The sequence below is a fragment of the Oryctolagus cuniculus genome, chromosome 12 (assembly GCF_051225735.1).
Source record: "Oryctolagus cuniculus isolate XC-2025 breed Fujian yellow rabbit chromosome 12, ASM5122573v1, whole genome shotgun sequence".
Classification (NCBI taxonomy): Eukaryota; Metazoa; Chordata; class Mammalia; order Lagomorpha; family Leporidae; genus Oryctolagus; species Oryctolagus cuniculus.
Genome location: NC_142878.1, coordinates 57824653 through 57843558, shown reverse-complemented (window position 1 = coordinate 57843558; position 18906 = coordinate 57824653). Strand labels below are relative to the sequence as shown.

The following is an 18906-nucleotide window of genomic DNA, read 5'->3' as shown; positions in this document are numbered from 1 at the left end:
TGTAAGTTAAAAAACCTATATCTGATTTTTATATTTCTTCTCAATCTATAATGAAAAAAATGCTACTAGAAATTTCTGACATTATTCATTTTCCTTATCCAAGCTATGGTTATTGTATAGATATGTTTAGAAAAGGAAAATTACTGATGAAAACAATATTTAGAGGTAGAGCTGATTTACCATACCCAGAGCCTAAAACAATGTTACTGGGGCTCCACTTTTCTATTTCTTCTGTGGATTCTATTATGGTTTAAATTGTGTTCCTACAAAATTCATATGCTGAATTCCTGACTCCAGTATATTTGGAGAAAGGGCCTTGAAGGGGCCAATTAAAATTAAATGAGGTCATGAGGATGAGTCCTAATCCAACAGAACTAGCGCCTTTATAAGAAGAGGAAGAGATACCAGGAGTGTGCACCCAGAGGAAAGGCCACATGAGGACACAGCAAGAAGGCAGTTGTGTGAAAGCCGAGGAAAGAGGTCTCACCAGAAATCAATCCTGTTGATACCTTGTGCTCAGACTTACGGCCCTCAGAAATGAGAAAGTAAGTGTCTGTTGTTGAAGCCATTCAGTCTGTGGCACTCTGTTATGGCAGCCTTGGTTTACAGTAATTCAGGATTTCTCCATATGCTGGGCCTACTCTGGGATAAAAAAAAGGTGCCTTTCCATATAGTACTGGCAGAAATTCAAGGGGAGTAGGAGTCTAGTGCAGTGGCTAAGTGGCACTATCAGAATGCCTGCTTCGACTCCCGACTACTCCAATCTACCTTCCTGCTGATATACATCTTGGGAAGCAGCACATGATGGCTCAAGTACTTGGGTCCCTGCCACCCACATGGGAGACCTGGGTTGAGATCTAGGCTCCTGGCTTCGTCCTGGTCCAGCTGTGGCCGTTGCAGGCACTGGGAAGTGAACCAGCACATCAAAGATCTCTGTCTGCCTCTCTGCCTTCCAAATAAAACAAACATACATACAAATGTAAAACAAAAAAGTTCTAGGGAAATCTCTGAGTCTGGCCAGGTTGGGGACTAAATCATCCCATCCCCACACAGGGCCTGGTTGATATTCTGGAGTGCAGGAAGGCTGAGTCTGCACATTGCACATTGGTGCAACGCCATCCCCAGTGAGCTGGATCAGGACAGAGGGATGGTATTTTGGAGGAACCCACTGTTAGAAGACTCCAACCTTTCAGTTTAAGTTTGATTTGATTTGACAGAGCCTGAGAAGGACTTGAGAGGAGCAATGACTTCACTCCAACAAAGCCCTTCAAATACATTACCTAATTAAATTTCAGAGCAAAGCAATGAAGGAAGGTTTAATAATTAACTCACTTTACTGATGAAAACTAAAACCTGAAGAACCCTTGCCCTAAGCCATGCTGAGAGTAAATGACAGAGATAGGAGTACACACTCCTGAGGCTGCTCCACATCCTTGCCGGCAGCCTGGGGGGTCTCATAGCAGCGAGTGGGGCTGGAAACCAGGAGACCTACTCTCAGCACGAATTTAATTCACCAGCAGGGAGTTTCTGAAGCCCTGTCATACTCCCAGGACAAGAAGCAAATGACCATGATCCTATCAAAAAAGTTAATTCTAGTTGGAAGAATTCACAATTTCTTTGACTGTCTGATCCAGCAAACACACAAGGGTTCCTCAAAACATTTATGAAAAATGTGGACTATATTTTTATTTCATTTTTCCACAAACTTTTTGATATACTTTCATATACTTGTTGAACTCCTTCTGCTGGATACTGGGGATAAAAGAGCCACCACACTCATGTGGCTTAAAATCCACATGTCTGGTGCATGTCAGCGAGAGGGCAGGTAGGCAGTAGCCAAGTTGGCAAAGTCACAGATAGAGGTCGATTAAAGCACACAGAGGGAATAACAAGATAGATTCTTGAGTCAACCAGGCAAACAAAAAGATTCTGATAACAGAGGAAGATTCAAATTAGGTAAGATTGTCAGGAAATGCCTTTTTGGAAAGGCAGCATTAGGGGCAGGTATTTGACCTATCATTTAAGAAGCGGTTAAGAAACCTGGGTTCCATGCCCACTCTGGCTCCTGACTCCAACTTCTTGCCAGTGCAGACCCTGGAAATATCACACGCAATGAAGTAGCTGGGAAGTGACGGAGGCCGAAAGGGAAGACTCAGCGGTGCTGAACTCAGTTACATGGGAACTTTGGACCACAGTAAGAACCTATTCTCAGTGTAATGGATCCTGCTAATGGGTTTATTTTTATTTTAAAAAATATTATTTATGTATTTGAAAGGCAGAGTTGGAGAGAGTGAGAGAGTGAGAGAGCGAGAGAGCGAGAGAGAGAGAGAGGCATTCAGAGATCTTCCATTCACTGGTTCAACCTCCAAATGGCCACAACAGCTAGAGCTAGGACTGGGTCAGGCCAAAGCGAGGAGCCTGGAACTCCACCAGGTCTCCAACATGGGTGGCACAGGCCCAGGCAGTTGGGCCATAATCTGCTGTTTTCCCAGACACTTAGCAGGGAGCTGGATAGGAAGAAGTGCAGCTGGGACTCAAATTGGCACTCCATTATGGTATAATGAGTGGCATAGTGAGTGGTAGCTGAACCTGCTGCACCACAACACCAGCCCTACTGTAGGGTCTGAAGCATAAGAATATAAAACATGTGTTTTAATTCTCAAAAAATTCTCATTTTAGTTTTATTTGGTATGGGGGGCAGAGAGAGAGAGAGAGAGAGAGAGACAGAGACAGAGAATCTTCCATATGCTGGTTCACTCCCCAAATGCCTACAGCAGCCAGGTCTGAGCCTGACTGAAGCCAGAGCCACTCCATCAGTCTCCGACATGAGTGACAGGGACCTAAGTACTTGAGCTGTCACTCATTGCTCCTAGGGAGTGTTTTAGCAGAAAGTTGGAATCCAGAGCAGAACCAAGACATGAACCTAGGCACTCTGGTATGTGATACAGGTGTCCCAAGCAGTGTCTTAACTGATGTATCAAATGGCTGCACCAAAACTTGTATTAGGAAAGGTCATTCTGGGGCTGATACTGTGGTGCAGCAGGTTAAAGTCCTGGCCTGAAGCGCCGGCATCCCATATGGGCGCTGGTTCTAGTCCCAGCTGCTCCTCCTCCAATCCAGCTCTCTGCCATGGCCTGTGAAAGCAGTAGAAGATGGCCCAAGTCCTTGGGCCCCTGCACCCACATGGGAGACCTGGAAGAAGCTCTTGGCTCCTGGCTTTGGATCAGCTCAGCTCTGGCTTTGAGGTCATTTGGGGAGTGAACCAGCAAAATGGAAGACATTTCTCTCACTCTCACTCTCTGCCTCTCCTTCTCTCTCTGGGTAACTCTGACTTTCAAATAAATAAAATAATTCTTTAAAAAAAAAAAAAAAGAGGGGCCAGTGCCATGGCTCACTTGTTTAATCCTCTACCTGCGGCACTGGCACCCCATATGGGTGCCGGGTTCTAGTCCCAGTTGCTCCTCTTCTAGTCCAGCTCTCTGCTGTGGCCTGGGAGGGCAGTGAAGGATAGCCCAAGTGCTTGGGCTCCTGCACCTGCATGGGAGACCAGGAAGAAGCGCCTGGCTCCTGGCTTCGGATCAGCACAGAGCCAGCCATAGCAGCCATTTGGGGAGTGAACCAACGGAAGGAAGACCTTCCTCTCTGTCTCTCTCCCTCACTGTCTATAACTCTACCTGTCAAATAAAAAAAAAAAAGAAAAGGTCATTCCACGTGCCAGATGGAGACTGGATTGGAGGAGCAACAGCAGAGGCAAATAAAATACTGCAGGACTTTTCCAATGATGCAAGTGGGAGATGCTGTGGTTCGGAACTAGGGACCCTGTGAGGATGCAGAGAAGTGTGGACAGAGTGGGATGGCTTTCCTTTGCAGCAATAATAGGCTATGCTAAATGCTGGATAGAAGCAATGAAGAAGATTGTGTTTTTTTCAAGGAAATTCAGATTTCAAGGTAATTCATATGCAGCTCCAGTCTTATATAAGATACAGGACATCACCCAAATATAGGGATTGCCCTGGTTCTTAAAAGTGGCTAAGAATTTTCTATGAGAAAGATAAGATGGGCTGAATTAGGAGAAACAGTGATTTTGGGGACAAGAAGGCAGTGGAGAGAGTTGAGTAGGTAGAGGGAGTACAGAGTGGATCTGGAAAAACAGGTGGGCTGTATTAATGGCCTGTAAGACGCAAATGTTGATAGTACCAGCCCTTCCAGGTTGCTATGAGGATGTAGTAGGATATAGTTGATATTACTCTCAGGCTTTGGCACAGAGTAGGCCTTAATTAACGCTCTGTAATCATCATTGTTAATTTTAAACTACATATACTTATATTTTAGTATATATTTTATACATTATACATATGTGCATATATGTGAATGTATATCACTCAAGATCTTGAGAGACAAGTGTAGAAATCTGGATTTGATATGAGTGAATATGTGTTTTCTGCTGATGGCATTTCCTGAGAAGGTAAATGGTCCATTGAAATGATATTTAAAGACATTGAATTCTGGTATTGGGTACAGAATGGCTTAACTGGTAGATGTCCTTATTGAATAGTCGAATCCTAGAACAAGAGAATTTAGGTAGCATCTGCTCCAAAGGTCAAGAATATAGATTCCCCTCCACATTCCAAAGGACAGATTGATTGTTAGCTTCATGAAGGGGGAAGAAGTATGGCTTCATGCAATGTTGTTTAGAGTCCAATTAATAATTACCATGCCCTTTAAAAAAAATCTAAACTGGCTTTCTAAATTCTCAGTGTAGGATGTACTTTTCACATTGCTTTGAGTTTCCTCTCCAATTGCAGGAACTTATTTTAAAATTGTTTAAATTTTACAGTAAAGGGTAGCCAGTCCCCTTTTTTATCCATTACCCTGGAGTGTCAATTCTATTGTATTATAATAACTGGTTAGGTTTTAATGCATAAAAGGGAGTGCCATAAATGAAATATAGTAAAAGGATCTCCGTTTCTAAAAAGAAAACTGTAGGTTGATAGTGATGAGAGATTCAGAAAGAACTTGATTTAGAGGATTTACTCCAAATATAAATCTTAGTAGGAAGGTTATAAAAAATAGAATATATAGCCAAACTGTAAGATAATGAAACATTAAATAAGGACTAAAAAATCTGGGGCAAGCATTTTGCCTAGTGGTTAAGATGTCCACACCAGGATGGTCCAAGTGCTTGGGCCCTGCACTGGCATGGGAGACCAGGAGGAAGTACCTGGCTCCTGGCTTCGGATCGGTGCAGCATGCCGGCTGTAGCAGCCATTTGCGGGGTGAACCAACGGAAGGAAGACCTTTCTCTCTGTCTCTGTCTCTCTCTGTCTCCCTCTCTCTCGCTGTCTAACTGTGCCTGTCAAAAAAAAAAAAAAAAAATGTCCACACTCCATACTGGAGTGCCTGGGTTTAGGTCATGGCCCTACTACCGATTCCAACTTCCTGTGAATATACACCCTGAGAAGCAGCAGGTGATAGCTCAAATAGTTTGGCCCATGCCATCTATGTGGGAGACCTGATTGAGTTACTGGATTCTGCCTTTAGCTCGGCCTAATTCAGGCATTGCAGGCATCTGGGGAGTGAACCAGCAGATGGGACTCTTTCTGACGTCTCTACCTGTTCTGTTTCTGTCTCTCTGTCAAAAATTTTTTTAAAAATAGATTTCAACACTCACATGTTGCTTCAAAGCCTCCAGTAGTGTGCATCCCCACAGGAGCAGAATGACCAGAAGCTCCTACAGACATGAAGCATGACTGAAAGATAAACAATTGTTATGTTACCCTCCAAGACTGCCTTTGTCACCACAAAGTGTAACATAACCTATTCTGACATTTTCCTCAGCTAATTCTCATCTTCCCAGGATTTCGCTTTGCCTTAAGGCTCTGTGGTGATTTCATACCAGTTGAAAAATAATTTGAGATAACAAATATTATCCAGAATTTTAATTTCAATTGGGAGAGTTGTTCAGGGTGTCCAAAGTGCCATGCTATCAGAAATGTGAAGTCTATTATGGGGTAATTTTATTCCTTATTGGGGGGGGGGTAAGTGGGGCTTATTAATGAAACAAAAAATCTATATGCAGCCACTCTGGTTACATTTTGTTGGTTCAATATGTGTGTTTGAAGCTAAGAAAGCCAAAATTAAGGATTTTTTTTAAACTACCTTACTTTGTTTTATTCAATGACCAAAATTACCAACCTGATCTGGTTCATCATATTACTTTTTTTTAAAGATTTATTTTTATTTATTTGAAAGACAGAGGTACAGAGAGGTATAGGTAGAGACAGAGAAGTCTTCCATCCTCTGGTTCACTCCCTAGGTGGCTGCAACGGCTGGAACTGCGCCCTTCCGAAGCCAGGAGCCAGGAGTTTTCCTCCGGACCTCCCACGTGGGCGAAGGGGCCCAAGGACTTGGGCCATCTTTACTGCTTTCCCAGGCCACAGCAGAGAGCTGGATCAGAAAAAGAGCAGCCAGGACTAGAACTGGTGCCCATATGGGATGCCAGCGCCTCAGGCTAGGGCGTTAACTCTCTGCACCACAGCTCCGGCCCCATCATATTACCTTTAAAAGTAATCTTTACTGAGGTATAATTCACATACCATATAACTCATTAATTTTTGGTATAGTTACAGATAAGCACAACCACTTCCACAGTCTATTTTAGAACACAGTCTTCACCTCAAAAAAGAAACTGCATACTCTTGCTATCTCTCCCTGGTACCACCATCCAGAAGGACTTTGGTGGATTGATCAGTTGTATATACCTGCTTTCCAGGGAAGAGTGAAATTATGATCTTTGTTTTAATAAAAATGATGAATTTTGTCCTCTGTTACAAGAAAAGTAAGGAAAACAGTTAAGACACTTGCCTGTGTGATTCCTCATTGGGCACCCTTCTTGTCAAAAAACAAAATTTCAACAAATTGAGTTTAGTGACCTGATTGGCTTTTATTAGTAATTATGAATCAGGCAACATCCCATGTGTGATACAGAAAGGTGCTCTGAAGAGCTGAGCAGGGAAGGTGGGCTTTTTAGGCAGAAATAGCTGAAGAAAGGAGAAACAATGAACCAGAGGTTGCATTAGTCATTGCAAAGCTTCTTTCTTTTTTGGGTGAAAGCAGAGGGGACTTTCTTATCACACCAATTCAGGTTGCCTGAGCCTCTTCGGATAGGTTGCTATGAATTTTCTGATTTTTTAGAAAACTGGCTCATTTCCAAGTTCAAGTTGATTATGTGGCACTTAGCATGAATGACTCAATTTTTGTGCTACCTGGTCTTTTGGGTCTAGGGCAGAAAATCAGTCTGAAGCAATGACCTCTCATAAATTTTAGGTAACAGCCTTTATAGTAGTAAATCTCTTTTACACAGAGAAGCCTTCTTGAGGCCCCATCTAAGCAGGATTCACATCACACCTCCACCCCTGTATTATCTTAGCTTGTTGCCTTTATTTAGTTATTTTACTTTTTAATTTTAACTGTATTGAGGTGTAACTTACACAATAAAATGTGCCCATTTTAAGCATGTGACCCAATGAGTTTTGACAAATGTATATACTCAATAACTTTCACCTCAGTCAAAATTATATAACATCTATCACCTCCAAATGCAATTGTCTATGCCTAATCCCAGGAAACCCTGTCACTATAGGTCAGTTTTGTCTGTTCTGGGATTTTTAGTTATCACAATTAAAATGTTTGCTTATCTATTTCTTATCTACCTCTGCTTGTTTTTAAAATAAACAATCATTGTTTTCTAGTACAGAGCCCAGCACAGAGTTAGACTGTACAGAATGAATGCATACCAATTATATCTAGATAGGAGTAGAAAGTTCTAGGTTTCTAGTGTACAGCAGGGTGGCTATAGATAAAGTTAGTGTGCTGTATATTTCTCTTTAAATTAATAAACTAGGAGACAGGATTTTGTACGTTTTCCCATAAAGAGTTGTTAAATGCTTGAAGAGGCATATTTACCCTGTTTGCACATCAAACAATGTATACATGGGTCAAAACATCACTTGATACCCAATAAAAATGTATGATTTTTGTGTCCATTGAACCACTTTTCAAAAATGGAAATATCTACATATTTGGAAGATAAGTGAAGACTTTGCTATGAAGGTTAACAGTTTTCTCTTATTCACCTCCTTGGCCTTCTTGCCTTGTCTTGCCCTCCCCTTTATCATCACAATGACAAGGGCAGCCTTGAATAGGAAGTCATGATAGAAGTCACATTCCTTTGCCTGTGGGCAGAATATGTTACTTTAAATGAACAGGTTGGAATAATCTCTTTTAATTGTAATGTTTTGAAACTTTGAACTTTCGACTTTGTGGTTGAAGACATTTTTAATGGTATTTTGTAAATCCATACCCTTGATAGCAGAACATGAGGTTAACTCAAACCATACTCAGACTTAGGAAAATACACTCAAGCCATGTGTGTCCTCCCAGCAATGTCAATTTTTGATGTAATATTTCTCTTACGATAATATAATGAAATCTTGGATCATACAACTGCTTATCTCCCGAAGCGTTCAATGCAGTAAACTGGAGCCTCTCAGGCACACACTGGGGAGGGAGGAGTCATGTTTGGCCCTTCTTTAAGGATGGAAAAGCGAGGGACAGAGAACCTTCTGCAGAGTGCTTTCCTTGCTCCTTTGGCATGCATTCATTTCTGGTTTGGCAGTGTGTGCATGTCTCTTCAGCTGAAGTTCTAAATCTCTCTCTCAACTATCTAGGACACATGAGAATTAACCTACTCATGTAGATTACAGGGCCCCAGCCCTCATTAACCTTAATATTGAAAGAAATGCAGCTTTTGCAGTTGGAGAAGTGGAAATACCCTTCCACTCAACACAAATTTTCAAGAACTGAGAAGATGGTTTTTTAAGAGTAGCTCATCCAACATAAATGTTTGTTTCTAGTTAGTGAAAAGTTCACATATATTAATACCCTTGGATTTGTGGACCTCTTTATGAAACATTTAAAATTACATCCCTAAATTTATTTCATAGTAGATCAAGGTGTTGTGCATTTTATGTTTTCTTGATGTTCTTTGAATTAATGATTTGGTCCTAAAATGCTCACTTTTCTCCTCAATGGGTATTTGATTGTTATTCGTTGAAGAACTAAATAGCTGACACTTTGTTCTTAACTAATGAACTCAAATGCACCCTAGATTCCTTCTTTTCCAAACATTAGGCTCTTGATCTGTGCCCTATTTGCCTCATCTGATTTTTGTTATAGTGAATTAAAGTCCTTGAATTGAAATAAATGAGGCTTAAACTGACCTCCATACTCAAATGATACATTTGGCCCAAGGTGGTCTCTGTTTACAGGGAACTAAACCTAGCTTGATGACTAATCAAATTGTGACCTGAGAATACAGGCTGTTGTAAACCTAACAGTATAGTCTTGTAACCAGGTAACTGAGTCAGCCAATCATAGCAGTTGAACTTCAAGTCAACCAGTGACTGACAGCTGCCAGAACAAAACCATTTGAGACAAATGTAGCCAATCAGGATGTTTCTGTATGTCACTTCCTTTTCTCTGTCTATAAATTTAACCTGTAGGTATAGTGGGTGGAACATTCTGAACCATCTTCAGTGGAATGTTGCCTGGGTCTACAGCCCTTTTTCTTGCTCAAGTAATCTTTGTTAAATAAACAGATCTCAGGTTTTCTTCTAATAAAGTACTGAGAAACTCTTGGCCATGTCCTCATACCCTCTTTTTGGTGGATGTTGGTTTTATCTATATCGGGCTTGAGGGGAACAGTCACTATTTGAGCGGGTAAGGAAGACAAAGAGAGAACAACATGTAAATTCATAATCTGGGCAAGGTTTAAAAATTCCTGAACACAGGCAATGAGTCTTAATGAGACAAAAACAGGAAGGGCTGCTAAAAGGGCCAGTTTACAGCTTCTGGCTGGCAGGGTAGTTTCTAGACTCAAATGGACCCTTGCAAGAGAATTTAGGCAACTGGGCCTCCTACCCAAAAGTGGTAGTTTGCGAAGACCTTCATTTTGTCTCATCCTGAGTTTCTGACAAGGTCAATAGTGAACCAGCGAAAAACATGCAGCTACTCCTTCCCTCTCAGTGCTTTGCTTCTTTGGAGCCAGTGAGTCCATCATTCTGATTGTGTGTGTGTGCATGCACAGTGTGTGTTGGGAGAGACGGAAGAGGAGGTCTACTCTTTCTCTCTAAGATCACTTCAACCAGAAGTGGTCCAGTTGTATTATCAATATTATTCTATCTACTTCTTCGTGCTCAGTTCCTTTTTGTTTTTCCACTGGACAACACTGTCTAATATGTTTTCAAGAACAGTTCTTGGTGATTTCTGATGTTACATACAGGACTTAGTCATCATTTTATAAATTCCAGCTCTGCACACAATGTGGAAGTTAAATTAGAGAGTAGACTCCTAAAGATCAGTGTAGTGCACACAAAGAGTAAATGTTCAATAACCAGAAGCCCTTACAAACCTTCTTTCTTAAGGTTTTAAATGCTAAGTCTCACTGGTTCCCCTTCCCTTTCTTTGTCCTTCATGACACCCATCTTCTAGCCCAAAGAGGGAAAATGCCACAGAGTGAAACTCCCTGTTTCTTACAACAAACTTGGCACTTTTTAAAAAAGATTTATTTTATTTATTTGAAAGACATAAATACAGAGAGAGGTAGAGACAGAGAGAGTGGTCTTCCATCCACTGGTTCACTCCCTAGATGGCCACATCGGCCAGAGCTGCTTTTTCCTCATTATTTCACAGGGTCAATCTATTACCTGGTCCTTTCCAAAGCCAGGAGCCAGGAGATGCAGGGGCCTGAGGGCTTGGATCATCTTCTACTGCTTTCCCAAGCCAAAGCAGAGAGCTGGATCGGAAGAGGAGCAGCTGGGACCAGAACTGGCTCCCATATGGGATTGCTGGCACTTCAGGCCAGGGCTTTAACCTGCTGTGCCACAGTGCTGGCCCCAGCACTTTGAACTCTATTAGAAACCACTCTACTTAGCTCCACGTTCTCTTGTGGCCACCACTCTCCCTGTTCCGAAGTAAAGACCCTCAAGAGAGCTGCCTCTGTTTCCTTACAGACCTCTCATTTCTCGGCCCACTCCAGGTTGTCATGTGACTCCGTTAACCCAGCTCTTGTGAAGGTCTCTTATGACCTCCATCTTGTCTGATCCATAGAGCTTATTTCAATCCTCAACACAGCTGCCTTTTTTAAAATTTGTTTTATTTATTTGAAAGAGTTACAGAAAGAGGTAGAGACAGAGAGAGAGGTCTTCCATCTGCTGGTTCACTCCCCAGATGGCCGCAACCGCTGGGGCTGCACCAATCCAAAGCCAGGAGCTAGGAGCTCCTTCCAGTCTCCCATGTGGGTACAGGGGCCCAAGGACTTGGGCCATCTTCTACTGCTTTTGCAGGCCATAGCAGAGAGCTAGAGTGGAAGAGGAGCAGCCGGGTGCCCATATGGGATGCCGGTGCTTCAGGCCAGGGTGTTAACCTGCTGTGCCACAGCACCGGCCCCACCCCTTTGCTGAAACACCCTCTTTTCTGTGTAGAGCCTTGGTTTTTCTTCAACCTTTAGGTTTTTTTTTTATATCATTTGCAGATTCACCTACCAGCAATTTCTCAGGCTCAGGACGTTTGCCATTTCCCATTCTATAGTCTCTCCATAAGTTACTTTGTCCGTGTTTCTGGTTTGATTCCCTCCTTTATACTTCTTTTATTTCTTTTTTTCTTTTAAAGATTTATTTATTTACTTGAAAGTCAGAGTTACACAGAGAGAGAGAAGGAGAGGCAGAGAGAGAAAGAGAGGTCTTCCATCTGCTGGTTCACTCCCTGATTGGCTGTAACGGCCGGAGCTGCACCAATCCGAAGGCAGGAGCCAGGAGCTTCCTCTGCGGGTGCAGGGGCCCAAGGACTTGGGCCATCTTATGCTGCTTTCCCAGGCCATAGCAGAGAGCTGGATTGGAAGTGGAGCATCCTGGACAGAAACCGGCGCCCATATGGGATGCCAGCATTGCAGGCGGCAGCTTTACCCACTATGCCACAGTGCCAGCCCCCCCCTTTTGTATTTCAAATGTTTATATTCAACTGCCTCCTAGAATCTCTACTTGAAAGTCTTAAAGGCAATTTAAATTCAACTTCTTATGAGCTCCTTGAATCTAGTCTCTTCCAGGACTCCTCATCTCACTGAAATGGCCACTATCCACACAGTTATGCAAAGGATTAATCTTTGTCTGCTTTTTCCTCATTATTTCACAGGGTCAATCTATTACCTGGTCCTTTCCAATGTTGTTGTTGTTCTTCTTCTTATTTTAATATTTACTTATTTATTTGGAAAGTAAAGATACAGAGAGAGAGGAGGGAGAAAGGAGGGAGGGAGGGAGGGAGGGAGAGAGAGAGAGGAGAGAGAGAGAATCTTCCATCTACTGGTTTACTCCCTAGTTAGCTGCAATGGCCGGAGCTGGCCTGGTCTGAATGTAGGAGCCAGGAGCTTCTTCTTGGTCTCCCGTGTGGGTGTCGGGGCCCAAGAATTTGGGCCATCCTCCACTGCTTTCCCAGGCACATTAGCAGGGAGCTGGATTGGAAGTGGAGCACCTGGGGCCCACATGGGATGCAGCAGCTTTCCTCACCTATGCCACAGCACCGGCCCTACCTCAGAGTACTTCTAAAAGTCTCTTGATGTGTCAAGAACGGATTTCATCTCCTCTTCTTCCTTCACCTCCTTAGCCCTGGTTTCATCTAGACTGCTGCAATAGCTGTCACGCATCTCCTCTGGCCTCTCCAGACCCTCCAGTCCTCTCCCTTCACTGTATCAAGTGTGATCTTCTAAAATTGCCAATTCTGATTATTCTTCCCCTATGAAAAAACAACTGCACAATGACTTTTGGCTACTTTAATGATAAAGACTAAGACCTTCCTATAGGACCCAAGTGGTCTTGCCCTGTCTCGCTCCCCAGCCTCTTCTCTCTAACTTTTCTCCCAACCCCATTCCCAATGTCTTCCTATATAAATGACCTCTCCCAGTGGCAGGCTTTTGCACGTTGGTCTGTCTAGAGTGCTACCTTTCTCCATCTTCCTGCTCTCCTCTACCACCTTTCCTGAATCTTTATTCTATTGATGTAGCCTTAGAGAAAATGGCTTTCTAGTCTTTTATTCACAGTTATAATTTATGTTTTATGATTATTTAAATATTACATGACTTACCTTCACACTGTTAATTCCAATGAGTACAGGAACCCTATCTGTCGACTTACTATGACATCTTCAACACTTAAAACTGGGCCTGCCAAATAGCAGATGTTAAAACAAACTCAGATAAACAAACAACTTTATTTGTACTCTACCTCAGCCCCTTCTCTTACTTTTCTCCACTATCCTGAAATTGGCACTTGTTTTTCAAATCTTCAAAGGAGAGGCCAGCACTGTGGTGTAGTGGGTAAAGCCACCACCTGCAGTGCTGGCATCCCATATGGGCACCGGTTTGAGATCCAGCTGCTCTTCTTCCTATCCAGCTCTCTGCTGTGGCCTGGAAAAGCAGTAAAAGATGGTCCAAGTCCTTGGGCCCCTGCACCCTCATGGGAAGACCCAGAGGAAGCTCCTGGCTCCTGGTTTCAGATCAGCACAGCTCCGGCCATTGCAGCCAGTTGGGGTGAACAGCAGATGGAAGACCTCTCTCTCTCTCTCTGCCTCTCTTTCTCTCTCTGTGTTACTCTGACTTTCAAATAAATAAATACATCTTTTAAAAAAATCTTCAAATGAGTCTGCATCTTTATACACTTATTAAATTTCTTTTTTTAAAAGATGTATTTATTTATTCAAAAGTCAGAGTTACACAGAGAGAGGAGAGGCAGAGAAAGAGAGAGAGAGAGAGAGAGAGAGAGAGAGAGAGAGAGAGGTCTTCCATCCAATGGTTCACTCCCCAATTGGCTGCAACAACCAGAGCTGTGCTGATCTGAAGCCTGGAGCCAGGAGCTTCTTCTAGGTCTCCCATGTGGGTGTAGGGACCCAAGGACTTGGGCTATCTTCTACTGCTTTCTCAGGCCATAGCAGAGAACTGGATCAGAAGTGGAGCAGCCGGGTCTTGAACCGGCACCCATATGGGATGCTGGCACTTCAGGCCAGGGCATTAACCTGCTGCACCACAGCACCGGCCCCCACTTATTAAATTTCAATAAATCTATTAAATGCCCCTAAATAAAATGTAGGCTATTGTTCTTATGTTTAATATTTACAAATATGGAGTCATATCTACCCACCATCCAGCATCTTGCTTTTCTCATTTAACATTTAGTTATACAGATCTATTTTTATTGATACATGCGAATCAATTGTATTCATTTTGACTATTAAATAATATGCTACCAAATGAATAAATCAAAATATTTTGATTTTCCCATCATTGAATTGTGTTACTATTTACTGTGCTTTTTGATTTTCCTCTTTTATAGATTGCTCTGAACTGAATGTGTCTTCTCTCAGTCCCCAAATTTTTATGCTAAAGCTTTAACCCCCAATGTAGTGTTTGTAGATGGGGCCTGGAGGAAGTAATCAGGATTAGATGAGGTCATGAGAGTGAGGTCTTCATGGTGGGATTAGTGTCCTCATATGAAGAGACACTAAAGGGCTCTCTGTTTCTCTCTCCACCACAAGAGGATACAGTGAAAAGGCCACTGTCTGCAAGCCAGGAAGAGAGCCCTCAACAGCAACTAAGCTAACAGGCACTCGATCTTAGACTTCCCAGCCTACAGAACGGACAGAAGTAAATGTCTGCTGCTTAAGCCACATGGGATTTGATATTTTGTAACTGCAGCTGCAGCAGACTAAGACTTTGATTTGCTAGATTGATATTTTCTTTATTCTCCTTTTGCCCTTTTTTTCTTTACTAATCTAGATGTCTTACACTTCATTTCTGTTCTTTTAGTGATTATTCTTAAGCACTGATACATGTTTAATTCAACACACTTTAAAGTTCACTTCTATGTCCCTCCAGTTATGATTGCCTTGTTTTTACTCCTAGTCTACCCACATAAATATTTATAGTAGATACTTGCTTTTAAAAATAAGAATATGATTTTTCTTTCCCTCTTGCTTTTTTTTGAGAGGGAAGAAGGGAGGGAGGGAGAGAAAGAGAGAGTTAACTCTCCAAATGCTCACAATGGCTAAGCCTGGGTTGGGCCAAAGCTGGAAGACAGGAAATTAACCCAGGTCTCCTGAGTGGCAAGATCTCAATCACTTGATCCATCGTTGCTACCTCCTGGGATCTGCATTAGCAGAAAGCTAGAATCAGTATCTAGAGCCAGGACTTGAAGCCAGATACTCCATTGTGGAACACAGGCATCCTAACCACTTGGCCAAAATGAAAGTTTTGGAGTAGGTAATACTTTCATTCTTTTTTTCCCTTTGGATTCATTTTTTAAAAGATTAACTTATTTATTTGAAAGGCAAAGTTACAAACAGGCAGAGCCAGAGAGAGAGACCTCCTATCTGCTAGTTCATTCCCAAAATGGTCACAATGGCTGGAGCTGGGCCAGTCCAGAGCCAGGAGCCAGGAGCCAGGAGCTTCTTCTGGGTCTCCTACATGGGTGCAGGGGCCCAAGGAGTTGGGCCATCTTCCACTGCTTTCCCAGGCCATAAAAGAGAGCTGCATCAGAAGTGGAGCACTTAGGACTCAAACTGGTCCCCATATTGGATGTTGGAGGCTTAAAGTGCTATGGCACAATGCTAGCCTCAATTCTTTCATTCTATATCTCAATTTTTACAAACATTTTATCCATGCTCTTGAATATGGCTGAACAGATAAGCACAGAAATAACTGCCAGTCAATGTTTGAGAGAAGAAATTATTGGTCATTTTCTTGATTTCCTTCCATATTCTAATTTTTAAAACTATACTGAATATTATTTACATAATTTCTTACAAGTTTAAAACTATACAACTCATGGTAAGAAATGAAATACTTTGATCACTGTCTCAACAGTTCAGTGCCAAGTCCTGATGCATTCTGATCATGTTTTTGTGACATTGACAGTGCCATACAAGTAGTTGCTGTGGCATCATACAAGTAGTCCCTTAGAGGTTAAGATGCAGGAGTAACATCATGCTAGCCTCAGGTCTCAGCTACTCTGGGCCATATTTATTAGCTCAACTTCAATGCAAATATGCCTTGAGCATTAGAAATTCTCTTTCTGAGTGGGGGAATGTAATGTCTGTCTTGGTGTAAGACATGAAGGTGGAGCGTTTAAGAATCACAGCCAGCACCCACTGTACCTGGGAAGAATGACAGCATCCATCTTTGCTTGCAAAGCAGATTTTTTTTTATGGGAGTGATGCTTCAGTTGGCATTGCAAGCAGCATCTGTTCACAGGCTGGAAATCCAGAGTGCAATCCAGGTCTCCTCCGGAATCATCAGCTTTCAAAGGACCACAGTGAAAATCAGATTTCTGAGGAGCGATCGCAGCCAGTGACATTGAGCTAAAGTCATTTTTCCAGCTGCTCAGGAAGCTGGTCAGCTGGAGAAATCTGAATTCTGTGCACACAGAACTTTAGTAAGTGAATTAGTCCACAGTGTGATTTTATTTTTAGCAGATTGTGTTAGAATTCTTGTTTTCGCTTGAGTTTAGATTAAAATACTTTTTTTGTTCTTATCACAGTAAATTCTGCAGTTTATATGGGCTCCAAATTATCTTCTTCTGACATTTGTAGTTAGAATATTTCTTTTTTAAAATTTTTATTTAAGTTATACAAATTTAATGTATTTCATATATACAGATTTAGGTCTTTTATTATTTATTTATTTGAAAGGTAGATTTACAGAGAGGCAGAGGCAGAGAGAGAGAGAGAGAGAGAGAGAGAGAGAGAATCTTCCATTGCTGGTTCATTCCCCAAATAGCTGCAACGGTCAGAGCTGGGCTAATCCGAAGCCAGGAGCCAGGAGTTTCTTCCAGATCTCCCATGCAGGTGCAAGGGTCCGAGGACTTGGGCCTTCTTCTACTTCCCAGGCCATAGCAGAGAACTAGATTTGAAGTGGAGTAGCCAGGACTCAAACTGATGCCCATATGGAATGCTGGCACTGCAGGCGGGGGCTTTACCTGCTATGCCACAGTGCTGGCCCCAGTATATTTCTTTAAGAGAAAGTAACAAATAAACCACTTCTGACATCAAAATCCATTTAGAAATTTACCTTCAAGCTGGCCATGAGAGAGTCACTAGAATACATTTTACCATATGTGTAGAAGGTGTTCAGTACTGATGCATTGATTTCATTTGATAATGGACTCACCGTATTTAGGATTCCCTTACTAGAGGATACCAAGGAATGCTTCAACATGAAAAATCAAATTGTGTGACCTTCATATAACAGATGGAAGAGAGAGCACATGCGTTTATGCTCATTTCCTTCAGAAATCTCACTAGTACAACAGAAAAGAATTTTTTTTAAAGACATAAAGCTGTAAAAGCAAAAATGATAGAACACTGGAACAGATACAGACAAATATTACTAACTTAGCAGTCCACTGTAGAAAGAACTAAGGAGCAATGTTTTATGCAGAAGAAACTCACTCTCCCCACAGGTTCAAGAACTGGCAGTAAAGAGGAAGCAAGGATGTAACTAAGAGTAGTAGGATTGTTTGAAGGTCTGTTTAAGATGAAATTAAAGTTCCATTTGGGCTATAGTGTCATTTAAATCTACTGTCTCCTTGTTGATCTATTTCTGAGAGTGGAGTATTGAAGCCCCCCAGTACTATTGTATTGGGGTCTAAGTCTCCCTTTAAGTCCCTTAACACATCTTTTAAATAAACCAGTGCCCTGTAATTAGGTGCATATACATTGATAATCATTATATCTTCCTGTTGAATTGATCCCTTAATCATTATATAGTGCCCCTCTTTGTCTCTCCTAACAGTTTTTGTGGTAAAGTTTATGTTGTCCGATATTAAGATGGCTACGCCTGCTCTTTTTTCATTTCTGTTGGCATGGTATATCTTTTTCCAGCCTTTCACTTTCAGTTTGTATGCATCTTTGTTGGAAAGATGTGTTTCTTGTAAGCAGCAAATAGATGGGTTTTGTTCCTTAACCCAGTCAGCCAATTGGTGTCTTTTAACTGGACAGTTCAGGCCATTAACGTTCAATGTGACTATTGATGAGTAGTAACTTTGCCCTGCCATTTGCCAAAGATATTTTCTAATATATGTTTTGAACTTCCTGTGATCTTTTGCTGTGAGGTTTCCTTCGTTTACCTTCTTTCATACTGATGACCGTGTTTCTGTGTGCAACACATCTTTAAGCATCTTTTGCAGGGCTGGACAAGTGGCGACAAATTCTTTCAATTTCTGTTTGCTGTTAAAGGTCTTTATTTCACCTTCATTCACAAATGAGAGCTTTGCAGCATATAATATTCTGGGCTGGAAGTTTTTCTCTCTTAGTACCTGAGCTACGTCTCGCCATTCCCTTCTAGCTTGTAGGGTTTCTGATCAGAAGTCTGCTGTGAGTCTAATTGGAGATCCTCTGAGAGTAATCTGATGTTTCTCTCTTGCACATTTTAGGATCTTTACTTTATGTTTCACTGCGGTGAGTTTAATTACAACGTGTCATGGTGAGGATCTCTTTTGGTCATGTTTATTAGGGGTTCTATGAGCTTCCTGTACTAGGATGTCTCTGTCCTTCTCCAAATCTGGGAAATTTTCTGCTAGTATCTCACTAAAAAGGCCTTCTAATCCTTTCTCCCTCTCCATGCCTTCAGGAACTCCTAGAACCCGAATGTTGGTTTTTTTAATAGTATCCTATAGATTCCTGACAATATTTTTTAGATTTCTAATTTCCTCTTCTTTTCTTTGGTTTGGCTGTATATTCTCCTGTTCTCTGTCTTCTAAGTCCGATATTCTCTCTTCTGCTTCACTCTGTTTTTAAGGCTCTCTA

At 41.9% G+C, this 18906-nt stretch overlaps 1 long non-coding RNA gene across 16 annotated transcripts in view; it reads right to left on the bottom strand.

Annotated features, from left to right (window-relative positions):
• The window catches only part of LOC103351145 (uncharacterized), a 271397-nt gene that overhangs the window by 41559 nt on the left and 210932 nt on the right, over positions 1-18906 (bottom strand). For 15 of the 16 annotated variants that reach the window (XR_016217509.1, XR_016217497.1, XR_016217499.1 and 12 more), the window contains one exon: positions 5672-5750. The exons of the other annotated variant lie outside the window; for it this stretch is intronic. This is a non-coding gene — a long non-coding RNA (uncharacterized LOC103351145). The remainder of the gene's footprint in view (positions 1-5671; positions 5751-18906) is intronic. 16 annotated transcript variants of the gene reach the window in all.